This window comes from Heteronotia binoei, chromosome 10, assembly GCF_032191835.1.
Source record: "Heteronotia binoei isolate CCM8104 ecotype False Entrance Well chromosome 10, APGP_CSIRO_Hbin_v1, whole genome shotgun sequence".
NCBI classification, from domain to species: domain Eukaryota; kingdom Metazoa; phylum Chordata; class Lepidosauria; order Squamata; family Gekkonidae; genus Heteronotia; species Heteronotia binoei.
In genome coordinates, this window is record NC_083232.1 from 84,948,412 (window position 1) to 84,963,581 (window position 15,170).

Sequence of the window (15,170 nt, forward strand, 5' to 3'; positions counted from 1 at the left end):
GCAAATAATTAATGTTCGTATTTTGAAGATTAAGACTGACCGGCTGCGTTAGGACTCTGTTGTCACGCACAACAGAGGCAATATGTTCCAAGCAGGCAGTTATTACACTGAGTGACTTAAGAGACAGTGAGACCTCCATACCTCACAGAGGCAGTTTGGTGCAGTGGTTAAGTGCGTGGACTCTTATCTGGGAGAACCGGGTTTGATTCCCCACTCCTCCACTTGAACCTGCTGGGATGGCCTTGGGTCAGCCATAGCTCTGGCAGAAGTTGTCCTTGAAAGGGCAGCTGCTATAAGAGCTCTCTCAGCCCTGCCTACCTCACAGGGTGTCTGTTGTAGGGGAGGAAGATAAAGGAGATTGTGAGATGCTCTGAGACTCTGAGTGGGGGGCAGAATATAAATCCAATGTCGTTGTCTTCTTCTTCCTCCTCCTGCTCTCTTAGCTGTGGGGTCTTGTGAGCAAAAATTCTACTTTGTGAGCTGCTGGCATTAAAGTTGCGAGCTACTGCATCCATCAGCTTGCTCCGGGGCCATTTTTCCTGAGCTAAGACAAAAATGTGTGAGCTGGAGGCTAAAAAAACGGTGAGCTAGCTCACACTAACTCAGCTTAGAGGGAATGCTGCCTCACAGTACAGTGTAAAAACAAAGCTCAGCCTTATTATTTTTTTTTTTTGCATTAATGTGTTTATTTTGGTTAAAATATTTACATGCCATCTTTGTTTCCAGAGATACAGATAATACTGCAAATGTTAATAATTTAAAGACTAGCAACCGTGGATTTCTGTCAACACAACTGCAGCTCAGTTTCTAAACATCCTTTTAAACATAAAAATCTGGTCAATACATGCCGCCCTCCCCCCCCCCCCCCCCCCCCGCACTTGAAGATTGCTAGAGATGACACTTTTTACTTCTCCAGGCATCCCGTTCCTGTTTGGTGTAGTGGTTAAGTGCACGGACTCTTATTTGGGAGAACCAGGTTTGATTCCCCACTCCTCCACTTACAGCTGCTGGAATGGCCTTGTGTCAGCCATAGCTATCACAGGAGTTGTCCTTGAAAGGGCAGCTACGGTGAGAGCCCTCTCAGCCCCACCCACCTCACAGGGTGTCTGTTGTGGGAGGAGAAGATATAGGAGATTGTAAGCCGCTCTGAGTCTCTGATTCAGAGAGAAGGGCAAGGTATAAATCTGCAGTCTTCTTCTTCTTCCAAAGGCCCAAACGCCAGCAGGAAAGTACTGTAGCCGTCCCTCTATCTATCTATCTATCTATCTATCTATCTATCTATCTATCTATCTATCTATCTATCTATCTATCTATCTATCTATCTATCTATCTATCTATCTATCTATCTATCTATCTATCTATATCTATCTGCAATTGCACATTAGCACAGCCTTGCTACAGTTATCCAGGGCAAGGTCCCCTCAAACAAGCTTAGGCCCTTGAGTCTGGATGAGATGTTTTTGTGAAGAGTGCAGTGCAGCCGTTGCTACTGCCTGCGCTTTGGCAGAGGCAGGCAGACAGGCAAAATGTTTAGATCTGTTCATACAGCTTAGGGGAGGGACGGTGGCTCAGTGGTAGAGCATCTGCTTAGTAAGCAGAAGGTCCCAGGTTCAATCCCTGGCATCTCCAACTTAAAAGGGTCCAGGCAAATAGGCGTGAAAAACCTCAGCTTGAGACCCTTCAGAGCCGCTGCCAGTCTGAGTAGACAATACTGACTTTGATGGACTGATTCAGTATAAGACAGCTTCATATGTTCATATATGTTCTTACTGCTCCATTCACACTGTTGATTTATATAAGCTGAACATTTGGTCTTTCCTGTGTAGCTTTAGGAAAGCACCTGACACAGGTAGCTCTGAGGCAGAACATCTGCTTTGCATGCATAAGGTCCCAGGTTTAATCCTTGGCATCTGGAGCTGAAGAATCTCTGGTAGCTGCTGTTGGGATTGGCTTTCTCCATCAAGACCCTGGAGAGCCACTCTCAGTCAAGGCAAAGAACACTCAGCTACACGTGAAGCTGCCGTATACCGAGTTTGGGCAAGGTCAGCATTGTCTACTCGGCTTGCATCAGGTCTCCAAGGTCTCTGGTGGAGGTCTTTCACATCACCCTACTGCCTGGGTCTTTTGATTGGAGGAGCTGGGGATTGAACCCAGGACCTTCTGAACTCAAAACAGATGCTGTACTACTGAGCAACAGCCTCTCCCGGTCCCTAAACGGAGCAATGATTTGACTCTGTATAAGACAGTTTTTTATTCACACATATCCTTGGATGAAAAAAAAGTTCTCATGTCCCTTCCTCTGTTTCCTCAAAAACAAATATGACTTTGTTGTAGAAAAAGCCCAGCAGGAAGTCATTTGCGAAGAAGAAGATGATGATATTGGATATATATCCAGCCCTATATTCTGAATCTCAGCGTCTCAGAGTGGTCACAATCTCCTTTACCTTCCCCCCCCCCTGCCAAAAACCCAGACACCATGTGAGGTAGGTGAGGCTGAGAGAGCTCTCCCAGAAGCTGCCCTTTCAAGGACACAGTCCCAGAGCAGCCTACAATCTCCTTTCCCTTCCCCCCCCCCACAACAACACCCTGTGAGGTGGGTGGGGCTGAGAGAGCTCTCTCGGAAGCTACCCTTTCGAGGACAACCTCTAAGAGAGCTATGGCTGTCCCAAGGCCATTCCAGCAGCTGCAAGTGGAGGAGTAGGAAATCAAACCTGGTTCTCCCAGATAAGAGTCTGCACACTTAACCACTACACCAAACTGGCTTTCACCCCCGACACCAAGCCAGCCAGAACTGCGTTCCTGCTCAAGAAAAGCCCTGACAATATTATTATTATTATTATTAATAATAGCATTTCTATACCACCCATAGCTGAAGCTCTCTGGCTGGTTTACAACAAATATAAAACGATAAAATACTATAGATTAAAAAATAAACAATAAAATCCATTTAAAAGAAGAGGAGGAGGAAGACGATTGCAGATTTATACCCTGCCCTTCTCTCTGAATCAGAGACTCAGAATGGCTTACAATCTCCTATATCTTCTCCCCCCACAACAGATATTCTGTGAGGTGGGTGGGACTGAGAGGGCTCTCACAGCAGCTGCCTTTTCAAGAACAACTCCTGCGATAGCTGTGGCTGATGCAAGGCCATTCCAGCAGCTGTAAGTGGAGGAGTGGGGAATCAAACCCGGTTCTCCCATATAAGACTCCGCTACACTAAACTTAACCACTACACCAAACATAAAATACTAACAAAACCAATAACACTGACCCAAGGAGATATGACCCAAGTGAAAGAAAAACACCTGGTTAGTCTTATTGAAACCCTGAATGACCAGGGAGGTCTGATTGTAATAGGATGGATGAAGACTAATAAACTGACACTCAAATCCAGACAAGGCTGAGGTGCCGCTGGCCAATGGCAAAGCTGCTTGTGGAAGTACAAGTCAGCCTGCTTTATTGTTTGCATTATAAGCAGGACTCTGAGGAGGACGTGAATAAATCTCCTCACAAAAGAAATACAAAGGCTTCTGATGTAGCTTTCAGTCAAAATTGATTTTATTTTTAGAGGCTGTATTTATGCTAATGTTTGATGGTTTGTTTTCTGGCTTTAAGATAAAGTGTTAACATGTTTGGGTTTTTGCTTTTTTGGGGGGGGGTCAGGGTTTCTTATTCATCTTTGTGATTTGTAGTTCAGCGCTGTATTTCCAAGCAGTAGCCACCCAAGATGGAAAGATAGCTATTCTGTATGCAGGGTGTCGAACTGATTTGTTAGGAGGGCCAGATCTGACACAAATGAGACTTTGTGGGGTCAGGTCATGTATGTCATAAAATGTAATGTGAGGTAGCAGAGATATAAACTTTATAAAGGACGCAGACAAACACAATCTTTTTAAATGCTTAAAACGCTTGCAGTATGACCTGCTGACTATCCCCGGGCCAAAAGAGGCAAAACTCCAGAGTACCCGTACTCGGTCTTTCTCTGTCATGGCTCCACAGCTGTGGAATCAGCTTCCAGAAGAGATGCGGGCCCTGCGGGACTTTGAACAGTTCCGCAGGGCCTGCAAGACCATCCTGTTTTGAATGGCCTTCACTGAGTAGAACTGCTGAATAAAACTTGCCATCCGGGTAATAGCACAAAAATATTAATTTTATTGTTTTTAGAATTTTAATGGATTTTAATTAATTGTAAATTAAAATGTTATATTATACAATGTATGTATTGAATTCTTGCTGTTAGCCGCCCTGAGCCTGCTTCGGCGGGGAGGGCGGGATACAAATAAAATGTGATGATGATGATGATGATGTTTGAAATGGAAAAGTAGGGGAATAGTAGGATTTGGCAATGCAATTTTAAAAATAAAACATCAAGAAAAAGCACAAGGATCGTGTCAGAAACTAAAAATATAAAATGCTCTGGGCCTGGGAAAATATGAAAAATGGGGGCATAGTGGGATTTGGCAATGCAATTTAAAAAAAAACATCAAGAAAAAGCACAAATTCACATCAGAAACTAAAAATATAAAATGCTCTGGGCCTGGGAAAATATGAAAAATGGGGGCATAGTGAGATTTGGCAATGCAATTTTAAAATAAAACATCAAGAAAAAGCACAAGGATCACATCAGAAACTAAATATATAAAATGCTCTGAGCCTGGAAAAACAATGAAATGGCATTGCAAGCTTCTTCTCCCCCCCCCCCCCCCCCAGATTTACTCAGATTGGTAATGCCACTCCAGGTCGATTGAGCAGAAACAATCTGGTTTAAAGCATCAACCCTTTATTTGCCAGAACACAACTCCAGGAAGCCTAAGCTTCAGCTGTCTATACAGGAACACTCCATTGGAAGACATTGCAACATAGACAAAGCTGCAAGGAAAATGTGGAATGGATCTTCCATCAAGGTCCCTGGACCCTATTTAGCTGGGCACAGAGACCTTAATGGAAAATCCATTCCACATTTTTCTTCCAAAGACAAGGCAGAAAAGGCAGGGAACTGAAAGAGCAGGGAACTTTGTCAGAGCTTCAAATGGTGAGGACAGGAGAGATGGAGGAGGAAGGGAGAAAAAAGCCCTGGGGCCTGATTAAAGCCCTGGGCGGGCCAATTCTGGCCCGTTGGCCAGACATTTGACACCCCTGCTTTATAGTTTGCCCAGAATGTGATCTTTGTTTTAAATCCATTGCAAGATTGGTTCTTCCTTCCCTTCAAGAGCAGCGAACTTCCCTCAGCTCAGTAACAAGGGTGTGTTCTCACCATGCATATTCATCACATCATGACTTTACACAAGTGGGTGACATACTAGAGATCTGACACCCACAGATGGGAAAATGTGGGGGATAAATATGCCAGCATTTTAAAAGAATTACATCATGATTACCTGAAGTTCTTTCGTTTAACATTTGGGTGTCCTGTCATTTCACTTATGAATGATAGAACTTACTTTTCCTTTAATTTTCACGAGAGATTATTATTTACTGCATGTAATTTGTGGATTTTGCATTATACTATGCATAGTACAGTGTTTTACTTCTTTTCTTTCAGTATACAGAGGCCAAAAAGCAATGCTGGTACTTCGAAGGAGTGTATCCCATATATTATTTGTAAGTGATCTTTTTTCATAATGGGTTTATGTATCTGTGCCTGTTGTGTGATTGCTTCTGGTTCTGTTCTGCTGTTAACCAGTAACTAACTGCTGAAATGGCTGACTTTTGTCTTATGAAGAAGATGAAGAAGAAGAAGATATTGGATTTATATCCCGCCCTCCACTCCAAAGAGTCTCAGAGCGGCTCACAACCTCCTTTACCTTCCTCCCCCACAACAGACACCCTGTGGGGTGGGTGGGGCTGGAGAGGGCTCTCACAGCAGCTGCCCTTTCAAGGACAACCTCTGCCAGGGTGACCCAAGGCCATGCTAGCAGGTGCAAGTGGAGGAGTGGGGAATCAAACCCGGTTCTCCCAGATAAGAGTCCGCACACTTAACCACTACACCAAACTGGCTTAACCACTACACCAAACTGGCCCTTATGGAGTCTAAGGGAAACCTATGCCCTGATCCAGATGGTCCAGGAGAGCCTAATCTTGTCAGATCTCAGAAGCAGGGTCTGCCCTGGTTAGTACTTGGATGGGAGACAGCCAACAAAACCCAGGGTCTCCACACAGGCAGGCAATGGCAAACCACCTCTTAGCCTGGAGAAGAGGCGGCTGAGAGGTGATACGATCACCATCTTCAAACACTTGAAGGGCTGTCATATAGAGGATGGTGTGGAATTGTTTTCTATGGCCCCAGAAGGTAGGAGCAGAACCAGTGGGTTGAAATTAAATCAAAAGAGTTTTCGGGTCAACATTAGGAGGAACTTCCTGACCGTTAGAGCGGATCCTCAGTGGAACAGGCTTCCTCGAGAGGTGGTGGGCTCTCCTTCCTTGGAGGCTTTTAAACAGAGGCCAGATGGCCATCTGATAGCAATGAAGATCCTGTGAATTTAGGGGGAGGTATTGGTGAGTTTCCTGCATTGTGCAGGGGGTTGGACTAGATGACCCTAGAGGTCCCTTCCAACTCTATGATTCTATGAATGTCTCTTGCCTTCAAAACTCTATGGAGTTACCATAAGTTGTCTGTGGCTTGATAGCACTTTCTGCCACCAAGGGGAGGTCAAAGCAAGGTGCTGAAAATTTTGAGAAGTTGCAGGAGTTAAACCTAGGGCCTTCTGCATGCTGAGCAGAAGGTCTTCCACTCTCCCCTATGTATGAACCAGGGCTCTTTTTTCTAGCAGGAGCTCCTCTGCATATTAGGCCATGCCCCCTGATGTAGCCAATCCTTCAAGAGCTCACAGGGCTCTTAGTACAGGCCCTCCTGTAAGCATTGGCTACATCAGAGGGGTGTGGCCTAATATGCAGAGGAGCTCCTGATAGAAAAGAAGAAGAAGAAGATATTGGATTTATATCCCGCCCTCCACTCTGAAGAGTCTCAGAGCGGCTCACAATCTCCTTTACCTTCCTCCCCCACAACAGACACCCTGTGAGGTGGGTGGGGCTGGAGAGGGCTCTCACAGCAGCTGCCCTTTCAAGGACAACCTCTGCCAGAGCTATGGCTGACCCAAGGCCATTCCCGCAGGTGCAAGTGGAGGAGTGGGGAATCAAACCCGGTTCTCCCAGATAAGAGTCCGCACACTTAACCACTACACCAAACTGGCTCTCCACAGGAGCCCTAGTGTGAACCATTGGCCTCATTCAACTATCAGTTCTTCTGCTTTACCAGAACCCATTGCTTTCCTGCACATAGACATCTGCATCTTAAACACTGCAGTCTTGAGAGAGGGTTGGCTGTATATAGTACACATGAAACTGTCTTATTCTGAGTCAGACTCTTGGTCAGTCTCTGAATGGCAGTAGGTTTCCAGGATCTTTCATATCCCTTGCTACCTGCTCCTTTTTTAAAACTGGGGATGCTGGGGATTGAACCTGGGACTTTTGGCGCATAAAGCACCACTGAGCCACTGCTCTTCCTTAGTAAAACCCTCCAGTTACTAGATCACTTCTCTTTTAGTTCCAGATAGCTGTAGTTGGTGGAAGAGACTCACAGGCTGTTGGCTTGGAACAGATGGCTCAATTTGAGTAAGATGTTTCCTGCATCAAAACCCAGTTTTGTTCCACAAAGAGTGTCTCGTCATTTCTGCTTCACTTCAGGGAAGGCCTCATGATGGCATTTCATTCCATTGGCCTTCGCTTGTTACACATTCTGTGCCATCACGGCAGGCGTTCCATTGCTGTGTCTGCCTACACACTGTAGGAAGAGAACATCTTCCCCTTGAATGGGAGGCTTTATACCTTCGGTAGCTGAAGAGCATCTGGCAAGAGAACAGCTCTGCTGTTTACTGTACAGGTTAAACAAGGCAGAGATAAACGAGCCGTTCAAACGTGTACCCCGAACCAGACAAAGCAGGGATCCTGCCCCTGCCCTCCTGACACAGTGATCCGTCATATCTGGAGATGCTCCTTAAGAGTAACTTTTGCTAGGCAACCAATCTGGCTTCTTCATTAGGTGGCTCAGGATTGATTATTCCGGTGCAAAACATATATCTATTCCAGGACATCCATGAGATGTATTGTCATTTTGTTGCGCTCACACCCCCCGAGATGGAGACCACGGATTCATTACCGTGAGCCTACTCTTGATAGGGATCCCTCTAGATGATGGCAAATGAGGGAGGGACTCTGCTGTCATCCCCCCTCCCCCACTATGGAAGCGTAATGGGCATTGATGGGAGGCCAATCTGGTCAGCATAATGAATTTTCTACCCAATGATCCAGTGGGGTTGATTATGTTACAGTGCTGGCATGCATAATTTACAGTCTGCCTGCCTTGACCTTAGTAATATTTTCATTCTCTGGAACAGCATGTTGCCGAGGGATTAAAGCAGCAGTGAGCTGTGCTATCAACAGCTGTAACTGTCTCAGTCATACGGAAGGCATTCCAGCCCCAAGATCATTTTTTGTTGCCCTTCTCTGCATCTTTTCCAGCTCTCCCAATAGCCTCTTTTGAGACCTGGTCTTCTTCTGTGTTAACATCTAGCCTGTAAATGTCGGATGAATAAGTTGTCATCATAAAGGTCATTTCCCGGGTTTTGTGCTTCTACTTTGTCTAACCAATGACATGTTGAGATCTGATGTTAACCGGCTCATTAAACACACTGCAGGACTCGTCTCCTCATTGAAAGCTGTCGTATTATTATTGCAAAGGGAACAGAGGTGTTCTTCTGAAAGCAAAGGGATGGAGAACACACATCTCATACGCTTTCAGCACTGATGCAGCTCTGCTTTGGTCCAAGCCAGTCTGAAAAGTCTATGTTCCTTCCTAATGGTTTTGAATTAGAAGCTGGAGGGAGTGATTGAGCAATAAATGTACTTTGCTTAAAGCCGCTTCATGGTACACAGTTCTATTTATGCAGGGCTTTTTTTTTTTTTTGGTATCAGGAACTCCATTGCATATTAGGCCACACACCCTGATGTAGCCAGTCTTCTAAGAGCTTAAAAAGGTAAAGGTAATCCCCTGTGCAAGCACCAGTTGTTTTGACTCTGGGGTAATGTTGCTTTCATGATGTTTTCATGGCAGACTTTTTAACGGGTTGGTTTGCCATTGCCTTCCCCAGTCGTCTACACTTTCCCCCCCAGCAAGCTGGGTCCTCATTTTACCAACCTCGGAAGGATGGAAGGCTGAGTCAACCTTGAGTCAGCTACCTGAACCCAGCTTCCGCCGGGATCAAACTCAGGTCATGAGCAGAGCTTGGACTGCAGTACTGCAGCTTTACCACTCTGTGCTATAACAGGGCTCTTAATACAGGGCTCCTGTAAGCTCCAGAAGGATTGGCTACATCAAGGCTGTATGGCTTAATATTCAAAGGAGTTCCTGCTACAAAAAAAAAGCCCTTATGCCTTTTCCCTCCCTCTTCTGCACTATATCCTATCCACTCTTCCTCTAAGGAAGTGAACTCTAACTTTTCCAGAGCTGGGATCAATCTTTAACCTTCCCAGGTGGTAAAGCCACCACATTGCAAGGATGTGCCAGAAGTAACGGATTACATAGGCATATGAGAGTCACATGACAGGAAAAGGAGTTCTGCCTGTGGTAAAAGGAGATCCTCCTCACCATTGAGTGACGTTGCCTCACCATCCTGTGCATGGGGAGACAAGGGGTGTGGGCACCCTTGTTTGGCTGTGCATGCACATTATCAGTAGGCCTTTGCAGGCTAAAACTATTTCACACAACAGGTAGCTGACCTGTGGAACTCACTGCCACAAGATGTGGTTAGATGGAATTAGAAGGGAGTTGGACAACTGCCTGGAGGGCAGATTGCTGAATTATGTGGTGGTGGTCACCCCAGAGTTGGAAACAACTGGTGCTTGCACAGGGGACTACCTTTACTCTAGAATTCACTGTAAAGACCAGACAAATGCTGAAGGGAGCTTTCTGATCAGTGGGAGAATTTTAATCATTTTTAAAAACCTCCTCATATCTCAGTAGAAAATTAAATCTAGTATACTGGCCTCTGGGCAAAAAGAATTCCATCATTTTTGGCCATGGTTTTTGAGCGTTATCCTGATTTACGCCTCCCCTGCTTTGGATTTTGCAGTGTCCTGTCTCTGAAAGAATGCATATCTTGCAATCATCCTCATCCCGTTTTATCTAGAGTCGTCAGGAGACAAATGCATCTGAGACATTCGTGGGCTGATTTACACAAGCATGCCGATTATTAGATTGCTGTCCTCTTTGCTGTCATGTGTTTGGTGACCAGGGGAATCCCATTTTTCCTGCGACAGTGACAGATAGCAGTCCATCCTACTAACATAATGGTTACCAATTCAAAGAATCAAAGGGGTGGATTGGCAGGGAGTACTGAGCAACGCCTCCCCGTCTCGCATGTCAGTACAGCAGACCCTTATTTACAGATATGGGTCTGCCTTGTATTGTTTTGGACAGCAAAACAAGAGGGCGACAGTGGGTGAGAACTAAATAATTATAAAGACTGCTGTATTAACAATGTACACAAATATATCTGTGTAATCTTCATAGAATCACATTAATAACACTGTATCAGCCAATCCAAAATATAAAATGTTTTTATTGTATTTTATTGTTTTATCATATGTTGTACTCCGCCCTGAGCCCTTCAGGGAATGGGCAGAATAGAAATGTACTAAAATAAATACATAAATTTGTATTACATCAATTTCACGTCGCATGAAGTTGTCCCAAAGAAGAATCACTCACAAAACATCACTTGACAGTCCTCAAGAGCAGCTAGAAAGTCCGTAGAAAGTCCAAATTTTTAGTCCGCTGCTACCAGAGGAGACTTGCTGTCATATCATCGTCAGCTGACCGACAATAAATATAAAAGCCAGTTTTGGAGTCTTTCTTGGAAGCTGATTGAGAAATGGAGTAATATTCTCTTGACCTGTAAGTCAGATCTCCATATAAGAGGAATGCTTTTAGAATGGAACACCTGAGCCTCCTCAGTTTCTTATGTATTTCTTTGTTTAACTTCAGCTGGGCACTGTAGCAGTTAACACTTATGGGCTTCCATTTTTTTTCTCCTGTGTTAGAAAGAGAGAAATTTTACCTCAGAATGTGCTTCCAGGGACAGGGTATATTGCTTATCATCTCCAAATCCATCCCTGGGGAAAGCCCTCCCCACAACATGAACAAAGTAAGAGTCATATCAAAGGCTGAGGGCCCCTCTGAACTAGTATCCTTGACGGGGAGGGCATTAGAAATGCTGGCTCCTTCCGAAGCCCAAATTAGCCTCGCTTCCCAGTCTCAAGGGAGTGCCCCATCTGTGCCTTATGCAGCCATAGCAACGCAGCGCAGCTTTCGCCTCCAGATGTATAATCTCACCAGTGACATTCTTCAAAGTGGCTGTTCTGGCATCACAGTTGTTGGATCTTCCGTGTCTGTTCTTCAACTAATGTGTTGACAGTTGAAACGACCGGCTTTGACAGAATTGCAGCCCGCTGAGGTTTTCCTTTCCTGCTAATGCATGTCTCTGCCAGGCGGCCTCATGCTTTGCAATTCCCAAACGCTCTCTGTTTTTGTGTGTGTGTGTCTGCAGATGCCGTTCCTATGAAGACTGCTGTGGCTCAAGGTGCTGTGTAAGGACTCTGTCTATTCAGCGACTATGGTACTTTTGGTAAGTTGGCATTCTTCTTTTCTTGAAAGTTGTGCCCATTTTGTTGCACTGCTGTAGGATGAACTTACATCAGTTTTACACCAGGTTAACTATTGTAGGTTCTCACCGCCCCCCCCGCCCCCCCAGGAAATCTTGGGAACTGTAGTTTAGTGCAGGGAGGCAGATTCTTTGTTAGAGATTTCTTGCCCCTTTTCCAGAATTCTCACAGTTTCTTGTAGTAAAGGGCATGTTCAGATGTCATCTAAAATGGAAAGGCACATATGTATTATATACTAACCACTGATTTCCAAGTGTTTTAATAAGCACAGGTCAAAAAATAAAATGTCAAAGCATCATATAATTGTTGAAATGAATTCTGGATGTGACAAGCTAAGAAATCAGCCTAGTTTGTAAAGAAGTAGATAAATTCCAGTTCTCCTAGTTCACATCATGGAGAACAGGAATGTTTCGGTTCCAAAACCCTGAATCATGCCCAGTATAAGAAGAAAGGGAGGTGGTTTTATGAAAATGGCTTGAGTCATCATGGTGCAGCCACAAGCCATGTTCTCTCTCAAGTTAACTGGAAACTCAGTGGTGTCTGAAAGCAGCCTAAATGTCTGATCACAGGGCCTTTGAATCAAAGTCACAACTGATCACTGAGTTGAACTGATTGATCATTTGTGACCTATATGGATTAGGAAAGTCCTCTACTGCTTGGCAGGCTGTTGCCAAAGGCCTACATAGAAGAAGAAGAATTGCAGATTTATACCCCGCCCTTCTCTCTGGATCAGAGACTCAAAGCGGCTTACAATCTCCTATATCTTCTCCACCGCCCCCCCCACAACAGACACCCTGTGAGGTGCATGGGTCTGAGAGGGCTTTCACAGCAGCTGCCCTTTCAAGGACAACCTCTGCCAGAGCTATGGCTAACCCAGCAGGTGCAAGTGGAGGAGTGGGGAATCAAACCCAGTTCTCTCAGATAAGAGTCCACGCACTTAACCACTACACCAAACTGGCTCTCCATAGCCTTGAGAATTCCTTCTGGAAGTAAAATCACAAAAATATTACCTCACAACTTTACCAGTTCTTATTTGTAGGCATTACTCTTTCCATATACAGTCATTAATTATATATTTGGTACAACTTTGGAAAACTTTTACCACAGCATGTTAAGATTGTTTTCTGTAGGCTGGCCCAGCCAACCAATAATATGATGGATGGGCAGTGACCCTCAGCATGACACACATTAATGAGTTTCCTGGTAACAGCTTGCTTCTTCCTCAAGGCAAAGATCCTGACTTTCCTGTACCCCAGTGGAACAGGAGAGACTTCAGAAGAATGCAGGATGGTATCAACTTTGTGTCTACAGGAAATGTCCATTTGGGAGCATCTGTCTGTCACAGACATCCCTTTTGGGGAGGCTTGTCAGCAGGGGTGGAATTCTAGCAGTAACTTCTTTGCATATTAGGCCACACACCCCTGATGTAGCCAATCCTCCAAGAGCTTACAAAAAAGAGCCCTGTAAGCTCTTGGAGGATTGGCTACAACAGGGGTTTCTGGCCTAATATGCAAAGGAGCTCCTGCTCCTCCACCCCTGCTTGTCAGGCAAGGATCTAGGAAGCCCTCATCCAATTACCTCAGTTACCAGCCTTCAATCTACCAGAAAAGGGGGAGAATCCATTAATAGGATTATTCTACTACAGAATAAAAAGAGGATCCAAAGCACTGTGTCCTTTTTGTTTTTTAAAATATATATATATATAAATAGTTAGGTTCTAAGGAACAAGCATGGATAAAATATAGCACTCTTTGGCATCACTTCAGGCTCCCTGTCTAACCCCACCTCCCATTTTTAGCTAAAAACTTTCCACAAAGGTTAACAAAGTAACATGCTAGGATGTTGTGACTCCATGGACATAAGCAGTGTCAGCAGGCAAGATTAGGTCCTTCAGACAGGGACAGTATGACCTTTAAAAACTTCATAGTCTGTATTTTCAGAAATGCTGAGCAAGGCAGTCATGTACAATGGGAACTTTTTAAAGTCCTCAAAAACTAAAGTAATCAGGACATCATGGATGGTCTTAGGCATCATATTATGACCGATCATGATGTCCCTCCATCATAGGACTGATATGTGCTCATGGTAGCCATTTTGTGATTTGTTCTGCCCCTATGGCAGCCATGTTGCGGTAGCACTTATAATCCTTTTCACAATTCTGCTCAACGAGTTGGGGGACTCTTAAGTGTATGGGACCCTGGTGTCATTTAGGAACAGTGATACTAGCTAGATACAAAGTTAAAGCACAGATTGGCTGCCTAATCCTGAACTTTCTTACCTTCAGATATCTGCGCATAGGATTGCAGCCATTCATTTTAAGTACTAGGAAGGAAGTTTTATCCTTTTTGAAGTCAATGGAGTTCCTATCATCTGTTTCTGCATGCAATAGGATATGCATTGTTTTGATCTATATTTATTCAATGAAGAAATAACTATTGATTGTCCCTGGCTAACTTTACAGATTTTCAGAGAATCAGAGCTTATCACTTTAAACCTGGTAGGTTGCTATAACAGTGGATAAGAATGAGGGATTTTACCCTTTTGGGATTGTCATGTGTAAATTTATATTATGATGTTATATTTGGGCAGGAGCAGAGGGTCCCTCAGCCTTACAAACAAATTTCTGGAAGTTACTAGTCCACAACATTGTGTTCAGGTCCTCCTACTCATTTGAGACGTAACAATATAGTTCTTGTGAAGGGGCTACATTTTAGAACTTCTGAGGAGATAGCATCTAGTCTAGCAGACACCAGGCATGCAACACCCACCCACCCCTGTCTTCCTCCTTTATCTTCCCTGGATTTGGCCAGTATAAACATTTTAAATACTTGAAGAGATACATTTTCAGGTTCCATGTCTCCTGTAATAATATAATATCAAAAATAGATAAAAGTAGTTCTTTATTACTGTTGTGGATTTTAGAATGTTGGTTTGAATTGTATTGTTCTGCAATTTAAAGAGTTTTTTCTTAAAATCTCAGGAGTTGAGATTTTGGCGTACCAACCAGCTATATTCCACGAAAGAATGCTTATTATAAAACCGTCAAAGCGGATTTTATTTATTTATTTATTTATTTTTCAATTTATATCCCGCCCTTCCCACCGAAGCGGCTCAGGGCGGCTTACAACATATAAAATCTAACATAGGTTTAGCTTTAAAAACATCAATTTACAACAATTTAAAACAGTAAGATAATGAAACATATAGAACAGCAGTCTGTCGAAATGTTACACTACAGCCTTCCAAAGTTTCCAGTGTCAATTAGTTATAAGCCAGCCGGAAGAGGACTGTCTCGCAGGCCCTGCGGAACTGCCCAAGGTCCCGCAGGGCTCTCACCTCTTCCGGCAGCTGGTTCCACCAGCAAGGCGCCGTTACCAAAAAGGACCGGTCCCTGGTAGATTTCAGACGGGCCTCCTTTGGCCCGGTTTTGAGAACCCGATCTCAGTACTCTC

At 44.3% G+C, this 15,170-nt stretch overlaps 1 protein-coding gene and 1 non-coding gene across 2 annotated transcripts in view; both read left to right on the forward strand.

Moving 5' to 3' along the window:
• The window catches only part of VOPP1 (VOPP1 WW domain binding protein), a 77,901-nt gene that overhangs the window by 43,886 nt on the left and 18,845 nt on the right, over window positions 1-15,170 (forward strand). Inside the window, exons 2-3 of the mRNA XM_060247692.1 lie at window positions 5,543-5,601; window positions 11,604-11,681. The gene's annotated coding sequence lies outside the window, so the exon portion shown is untranslated. The remainder of the gene's footprint in view (window positions 1-5,542; window positions 5,602-11,603; window positions 11,682-15,170) is intronic.
• Window positions 1,563-1,629, forward strand: TRNAT-AGU (transfer RNA threonine (anticodon AGU)). Its single transcript has one exon. It is a non-coding gene; the product is annotated as a tRNA-Thr (tRNA).